The sequence below is a fragment of the Nelusetta ayraudi genome, unplaced genomic scaffold (genome assembly GCF_046127955.1).
Source record: "Nelusetta ayraudi isolate G7.1 ecotype Tasmania unplaced genomic scaffold, CSIRO-AGI_Nayr_v1 ptg000004l, whole genome shotgun sequence".
NCBI lineage: Eukaryota > Metazoa > Chordata > Actinopteri > Tetraodontiformes > Monacanthidae > Nelusetta > Nelusetta ayraudi.
Window position 1 is genome coordinate 874,181 of NW_027466054.1, and position 7,630 is coordinate 881,810.

A 7,630-nucleotide genomic window follows, 5' to 3' on the forward strand; every position below is an offset into this window, starting at 1 on the left:
GCTACAACCGGAAACTAAAAGGCACTCACCTCAACATAGGAGACAGGGTGCTCATTGCCAATAAAGGTGAAAGAGGAAAGAAAAAGCACCTCCTAGTCCGAGGCCATGGTTCTCGACCGGAAAAAGGTGGTCTGTCCTCTCCGGGTCGGTGGGGGGATCCTGCCTCAGGTGGAGGAGTTCAAGTATCTCGGGGTTTTGTTCACAAGTGAGGGGAGGATGGAGCGTGAGATCGACAGGCGGATCGGTGCAGCAGCTGCAGTGATGCGGTCGCTGTACCGGTCCGTTGTAGTGAAGAAGGAGCTAAGCCGAAAGGCGAAGCTCTCGATTTACCGGTCGATCTACGTTGCCACCCTCACCTATGGTCACGAGCTTTGGGTAGTGACCGAAAGAACGAGATCGCGAATACAAGCGGCCGAAATGAGTTTCCTCCGCAGGGTGGCTGGGCGTACCCTGAGGGATAGGGTGAGAAGCTCGGCCACCCGGGAGGAGCTCGGAGTAGAGCCGCTGCTCCTCCGCATCGAGAGGGGCCAGCTGAGGTGGCTCGGGCATCTGTTCCGGATGCCTCCTGGACGCCTCCCTGGGCAGGTGTTCCGGGCATGTCCCACCGGGAGGAGGCCTCGGGGAAGACCCAGGACACGCTGGAGGGACTATGTCTCCTGGCTGGCCTGGGAACGCCTTGGGGTCCCACCGGATGAGCTGGAGGAGGTGACTGGGGCCAGGGAGGTCTGGGCATCTCTGCTAAGGCTGCTGCCCCCGCGACCCAACCCCGGATAAGCGGTAGAAGAAGAAGAAGAGAAGAGGAAAGAAAAAGCTGGCTGATGAATGCAATGCGACAGTCTACATGGTCAGAGAAAGAAACTTGCAGACTCACACATACAAGCTGGAAGATAATAAAGGTGATGCAAAGACAGTACACCGCAACCTGGTACTGGACATCAGTTTCCTGCCAGTGGAGGCAGCTGGAGTGGAGTTATGTGATGTTGGGTCAGAGGAAGGGTCGAGCGTAACTGACTCTCTGCACTATTGGGAGGAGGCAGACACGGAGGATAGAACCAGTGCATGGATAATGGGTGGATCAGAGGACACTCACAGCCAGGGCGCCTCCGAGCTCAGTGAAGAGGAGTTGGCTGCAGAAGATCCTATCCAGTGCTCCTCAAATGACCAGTTACCGCTAGCAGATGCAGGGAGTTGCACTAACTCACAGTCACAACCAGCAGGTCATGACACAATCAGGTGCCCCTCGGAGACACAGGCCATAGTGCAGAGGCAGGGCAAGTTCTCAAGACACGAGTTGGTAGAGTGACAAAAAAGGTGAATCGACTAATTGAGTCCATGGTTCAAAAGCCTTTTGGTTTTAGAGATTTTGCTAGTTCCGTTAGTAAGAGGTCTCAGTCTCTCCTCACACTGTTTTAAGAGGTTGAACATGATTTTTTTTTTTGTATGGTTGTGTCTGTAATTTGAATGACCATGTATTTGGTTGATATAATTTCCATGCAGTGTTTGATACGCAGTATGCTTTGCGTGTTTGAATGTAGTGGGATGTGTGTATGGTGTAAAAGGCATCATACTATCTAAGAGAGGCTAAGGTTTGATCACCCTTATGTCTTCTCTGAACCTGTGCAATGGGTAGCTCACAATGCTGGGGGTGACACTGAGGCCCTGTTTGCACTTGGTCATTTCATGCGTTTTTTGCCGATCGGAATACGAAAAACGCATGAAATTACCAAGTGCAAACAGTCCAAATCTGTTTTGACATCCGAGTACGTGGTCGCATCGCATAAAAACGCATTCGTCACGGACGTGCGAACAGAATGCAGCTCAGTCCACATTAACGACCGCCTACTCCACTCACCTCTCCCGTGTACGTACTTGGTCGGCGCCCCCAACCTCCCGGCGTCGTCATTATAAAGTTACAAACAAGAAGCGAAAAAACAAATCATTTTTGTTAGACTCGTTTATTAGCATGCTAATAAATTTCACTCCGCATTAGCGTATTTTGTCAGCGGAGCAACGGTCGCAGTTTCCCCACATATGAGATTAAATGTGCGACATTGCATCCGAAAATTTGTCAGCCACCGTTGATCCGAAAATAAAGTCGTCACCACTCAGACATGTAGAAGAAAAATGGACCAGGCAAAACAAACAGCAGAACGACGAGATGTGGATATGCGACACTCCAAGAACCAGGATGACGCAAAACAAACTGCAGACAGATATGAAGAACAAACATTTGTATTCAAAGTTAGCCAAATGTTTCTCCCTGACAATGTGAAAAGATTGATGGTAGATTGTGGAGCCACATCCCACATCATTACTGAAATGAACAAATGTACAACATTTGACAAGACTTTCAACCCCAAATCACATTACATGGAACTAGCGGATGGTACGAGGATGAACAATGTGGCGTTGAAACGAGGCGACGCAGAGGTCCTCCTACAGGATTCTGAGGGAAAGAGCGTCATTATGACACTGAAGAGAGCCCTCTTCATACCATCATATCCACAGAGCATCATCTCCGTCCAAGCCGCCACAATGGATGGGGCCAAGGTGGTTTTACAAGAGGGACGAAATTAACTTGTGAGCGATGAGGGGACTGTCTTCCGCATAGAAGAACACGAAAGGCTGTACTACTTGAGAACGGTAAACACTCATAAACAATATATGATAATAATAATAATAAACTTTTATTTGTACAGCGCTAAATCACAACCAAAGGCGTCTCAAAGCGCTTTATACAATCAGAGGGAACCAATCGGGCCCCCGGAGCAAGCAAGATGCGACAGTGGCTGGGAAAAACTCCCCAGTGGGAAGAAACCTAGGGCAGAACCAGACTCCAGAGGGCCATCATCTGCCTATGAGTAGTTGGGGTGAAGTACAATAATAGAGGAGAGACAGAGAAAGAGAGAAAGGAGCAGAGTGAGCCAGGGTGGCAGACAGGACAGAGTGAAAAACAGATACACCAACCAGGCATTCACAAAATGGATATAGACACAAAGAATAGAAAATAATTCAAGGCTGCTGTCCGCGTGGGCTGTAATTGTCCATGCTTTGGAAGGCAAGAGCCTATCTCGATGAGCAATGTGCCGATAGAACAAGTCCAGGTCCTAAGCGTGGTGGTGGGACGAAGCGATGACACCAAGACCCCCAGGACAGCACAATCCAGCTCCTGGCGCAGTGGTCATCACATGCCGGGGACACAGAGACTGCGGCAGTATCATGCATATCGAGCATACTGTACAAAGCATAATGACAGCTAGTTTGGACAGAGTAGATAGAGTCAAAGGTTGATTGGGTGAGGAGAGTGAGCAAAAGATCTCCCTCCACGGCGTAAGCCTACAGCAGCTTAGCTGACAGTGGATGGAGTCTAACTATAAGCTTTAAGAAAAAGGAAAGTCTTAAGTCTACTTCTAAATAAACTAACTGTGTCTGCCCCCCTCACCAAGGCTGGAAGATGGTTCCAAAATAGAGGTGCCAGGAAACTGAAACACCTACCTCCTGATCTAACTCTAGAAATGTTTGGGATAACTAAAAGACCTGAATCCTCAGAGCGAAGGGCTCTTGGAGGATGATAAAGTTCAATGAGTTCCCTAATATAAGAAGGAGCCTGAGAATGAAGAGCTTTGTAAGTTAAAACTAGAATCTTAAATTCAATTCTAAATTTGACTGGCAGCCAATGCAAGGAAGCTAAGATTGGAGTAATATGCTGCCTCCTTCTAGTTCTGATTAACAATCGTGCCGCAGAGTTTTGGATTAACTGTAATGTCCTAAGGGACGAATTTGGGCATCCTGCTAGTACCGAGTTACAGTAATCTAGCCTAGACGTAACAAAAGCATGGATTATTTTTTCTGCGTCTTTGAAGGACAAAAAACTTTGAATTTTGGCAATGTTTCTTAAGTGGAAGAAAGCTGACCTCCCTACATTCTGTATATGAGAATTAAAGGTCAGGTCCTGATCAAAAGTGACTCCAAGGTTCCGCACAGTAGAACTGGGTGTAGAACCAAATAGACCACATTGTCCATCAAAGGCTCTGTCCCTACTCTCTCGCGATCCAAATATAATGACCTCAGTTTTGTCGGTATTAAGCAACAGGAAATTCTGTGTCATCCAAGTTCTGACATCACGAAGACAAGATTCCAATTTAGCCAACTGATGAGCCTCATTTGCCTTAAATGACAAGTACAACTGTGTGTCATCTGCGTAAGAATGGAAACTGATGCTATGCTTTCTGATGATGTCACCAAGAGGTGACATGTAGAGGTTAAAGAGGAGTGGCCCAAGTACAGACCCTTGCGGGACACCATGACTAACCCTCCTACGTTCTGACGAATGATTATGAACATGAACAAACTGAAAACGGTCAGACAAGTAAGATCTAAACCAGTCCAAGGCGCGATCCTTGATGCCGATAGTATCTTCTAATCTCCTAAGAAGAATGATGTGGTCAACTGTATCAAATGCTGCACTTGATCTAGGAGGACCAGAACAGTGGTTGGAATTGGGTCCAAAAGACTAGTGGTCGACTTAGCAGAGGAGACAAGAGAATCAAGTTCAGAGAGTCCAACTTGCCGAAAACAAGACTCTGTTATTGATATAATGTCCAAAGATAAAGTAAATTTGAGTTGTGATGTAAAAACATGACATGCAATTATGGGACATTGCAACATTAAGGACATACTAAAATTACCTGAGTAGAGGGAATGACAATTACTGGTGATACTAAATAAAGTAGAATGTACAGTCTGCACCGAGGGAAAATTCCTGAATAATAGGAATAGGAAAGCCGATGCTAAGGCTAATGTTCCTCTTGAGTTGGTACATACTGATTTAGCAGGTCCCATTGGGCCCACATCTCATGAGGGGTATAAATATGCAATCTTATTTACAGATGATTTTTCGGGGGCTGTATCAGTTTACTTCCTTAAAAACAAGAGTGATACAACAATGGCAACAGAGAGGTTTCTTACAGATAGTGCACCATATGGCAGTATCAAATGCATTGGGTCTGATAATGGGACCGAATATTTGAGTAATGAGAGAGGTATAAGACATGAAACATCCTCACCGTACTCTCCATATCAAAATGGCACCGCTGAGAGGCAGTGGAGAACACTTTGAAATGGGAAGGTGCCTACTTTTAGAAAAGGGGTTACCAAAGGAACTGTGGCCGTATGCTGTACAACATGCTGCTCTTACCAGAAATAGGTGTTACAATGAAAGGGTCAAAAACACTCCAGTTTTCATGCTGACGGGTAGAAAACCAGCTCTGTAAAAAATTTGCATATTTGGATCCAAATGCTATGCTTACAAGCACAATCATAAGAAACTTGACCCCAGATGTGAAAAGGGAATATTTGTGGGTTATAGTAGAAATAGCCCAGTGTACCTGGTATATAATCCAGACACAAAAATTGTATCAAAACATAGACTTGACAAGTTTATAAAAAAGGAATAGTCAAGAACAAAGTACACAGACTGATGAATATGAACCTGAGATCCAGGAATATAACAGACAATGTGAAAGAATCACAGAGGTCCCACAGCAGAAGAGTAAAGAGACGGTTACAGACAGGAACGAAGAAACAAATACACCAATATCACCCGATGTAGAATATAGAGAGGAAACTGTTGTAAACAAAAATAGCAAAGATGCAGAATCAGAGCACAATCAAGACCAAAATCAGCGATATCCGAAAAGAGATGGAAAAGAGCCCAAACACTTGCAGGATTATGTAACAGACAATGATGATAGTGATGTTACTTCTACAAGTGTTGATTCTTGTTACAGAGCTGTGTGTGGACTTCCCCAAACTTTTAGAGAAGCCATGCTGTCACCCGAGGCACCATGTTGGAAACGAGCCATGGAGGAGGAGATCAGTTCACTTCAAGAAAATGACACGTTTGAACTGACTACTCTACCACAGGGTAGGAATGCAGTGGGGGGGGGGGGGGGGGGGGGGGGAGTGGGTTTATGCAATAAAAGAAAATGATGAAAAGGGAAAAATATTCAAAGCTAGATTTGTTGCCAAAGGATATAACCAAACAAAAGGGATAGATTACCATGAGACATTTGCCCCGACAGCAAACCTCACTTCTGTGCGGGCATTGATGCAAGTAGCAGCCCAGAATGACTACATCATTCATCAGATGGACGTTAAAACGGCATATTTACATGCACCAATTGATGAAGAAATTTATTTAGAGCAGCCAGAAGCCAGAGAAAAATTAGTATGTAAATTAAAGAAGTCTCTATATGGTCTGAAACAATCCGGAAGAAACTGGTACAAACAGCTTAATGATCATCTTGAACGAAATGATTTCAAGAAAAACCAGTCCGATAATTGTGTGTCCAGAAAGCAGACAGAAAATGGAACCATTGTGGTTATCATTTGGGTTGATGACTTGGTAATAGCTGCCAGTAAGAATGACATTCTGAACCGATTCAAAGACACCATGAAAACACAATTTTTGAACAAAGGGAAGGTGAAATTGTAATGAATCAGAAAAGGTATATTGAAAAGATGCTTGAACGTTACGGAATGTCAGGGTGCAAACCTAGATATACACCCAGTGAGCTAAAGGTGGAAGAATTAATGAGTGAGGAGGATGGCGGGAATTAAATCGCAGATCCAAAAGAGTACCAGGAAATTGTAGGCAGCCTTATTTATGCCATGACATGCACCAGACCCGATATAAGCTGGATCGTGAGCAAATTGTCTCAAACTCTTGCGAATCCTAAAATGGAGAATTTAGTAGAAGCAAAACATATCCTGAGATACCTAAAAGGGAACAATGACTACGAATTGAGATTTAAGAAAAATGATGAGCTGTTGTGTCTTATAGGATTCAGCGACTCGGACTGGGCATCCTCAGTGGAAGACAGACGTAGCACCACTGGATATTGTTTTAGCCTTTCTAAAGAGGGCCCCGTTGTATCCTGTAAGTCAAAGAAACAACCTACGGTAGCCCTTTCGACCTGTGAAGCCGAATACATAGGTTTGGCGACAACGACCTAAGAAAGCATCTCTCTGACCCAGTTATTAAATGGTGTTGATAACAGAGTTCACATTTGTTCCAACGTGTATGCTGACAATCAGGGAGCCATAGCACGAAGTAAGAATCCCATCAACAGACAAAGATCCAAGCATATTGATGTGAAATATCATTTTATTCAAAATGCGTCCAATGAAGGAAAAATAAACATTGTGTACTGCCCATGAGAAGATATGGCTGCAGACATACTTACAAAGCCTGTTGCAAAATTTAGGATTTTGAAGTTTAATTGTTTTTTCTTTGGGGATTAAAAGGTTCTCTAAGATACTTAAATGAGAATGGTCTAGAGATCTTAAGATGATAACAAGTGGGGTGTTAGATTGTGTGTTCTCATGTTATTTTATTTTGTATTTGTATTGTTTATACATTATGTCATTATTTGTCTCTGTTGTGAAGGAGTTCACCGGATGTGTTTTGTCGCTTCCTGTTCTGGCTTCATGGAGTGCATGTAACTTAGTGAGTTCTGCCTGTGGAATATAAAGGACGTTGTTGAAGTGACACACACACACACACACACACACACACACACACACACACACACACACACACACACACACACACACACACACACACATA